We start from the raw sequence: 862 nt of genomic DNA, 5'->3' as shown, positions 1-862 counted from the left end.
TGGATGACTTGGCTTCCTATTTCGTTGAAGAACGCAGCAAAGTGCGATAAGTGGTATCAATTGCAGAATCATTCAATTACCGAATCTTTGAACGCAAACGGCGCATGGGAGAAGCTCCTCAGAGTCATCCCCGTGCATGCCATATTTCTCAGTGTCGAACAAAAAATTAACCCCTACTCTACAACGCATGCATTCATTGTGTGTGGGTGGGTGGGAATGCAAACGCAAAAAAGAGAGCCCTTGGGGGGAGACATTACGGATGAAGCGCCGCCGCCATGCGTCGTATATATAATAATAGTAATATAATATATATACGTGCGCCGTCTGTGGTGGTGCATGATCCGCTCCGGCGCTTGTGTGTGTGTTTGTACATAACATGTGCATGTGTGTATGTGTGTATGTGTAATATATATATATATATATGTATGCCCATATCTCTACACACGTGTGTGTGTGTGCAACACAACGACAACACAAAACTACAAAACTCGCAAGAGATTAAAAAAGAATAAAAAAGAAAAAAAGTGGCGTGTGGGATGTGTGGTGTGTGGGGCGGGGGCGGGGCATGCATATACACAACACCACACGCACACACACACATGTGTAGTAGTATATACAATGTAATATATATATATATGCATGTACACTATACAATATATATATATATATGTATAATGTACACGTGTGTGTATAATATATGTATGTGTGTTGTGTGTACGTGCCTGTGTGTTTGTGTGTGTATGGTGTGTGTGTGTTGTATGCTGTGTGCGTGTTCCACCATCATATATATATACATATCCACGCTTATTTTTTTTTCTTCTTCTTTTTGTTTACAGACCTGAGTGTGGCAGGACTACCCGCC

The 862-nt window shown here is 41.4% G+C and overlaps 1 non-coding gene across 1 annotated transcript, besides 4 other annotated features; it reads left to right on the top strand.

Moving 5' to 3' along the window:
• Tc00.1047053431593.10 lies at positions 1 to 160 on the top strand. Its single transcript, XR_008254330.1, has one exon. It is a non-coding gene; the product is annotated as a 5.8S ribosomal RNA (M3), 5' partial (ribosomal RNA).
• Positions 161 to 283: 123 nt separating this feature from the next.
• Positions 284 to 314: a sequence feature (AT_rich).
• Positions 315 to 387: 73 nt separating this feature from the next.
• Positions 388 to 427: a microsatellite.
• Positions 428 to 623: 196 nt separating this feature from the next.
• Positions 624 to 681: a microsatellite.
• A 1-nt stretch (position 682) lies between these two features.
• Positions 683 to 773: a microsatellite.
• Between the last annotated feature and the right edge of the window lie 89 nt (positions 774 to 862).

Source organism: Trypanosoma cruzi (genome assembly GCF_000209065.1).
Source record: "Trypanosoma cruzi strain CL Brener chromosome Unknown tcruzi_1047053431593, whole genome shotgun sequence".
NCBI classification, from domain to species: Eukaryota; Euglenozoa; class Kinetoplastea; order Trypanosomatida; family Trypanosomatidae; genus Trypanosoma; species Trypanosoma cruzi.
This window is presented reverse-complemented; position numbering and strand designations above follow the sequence as displayed.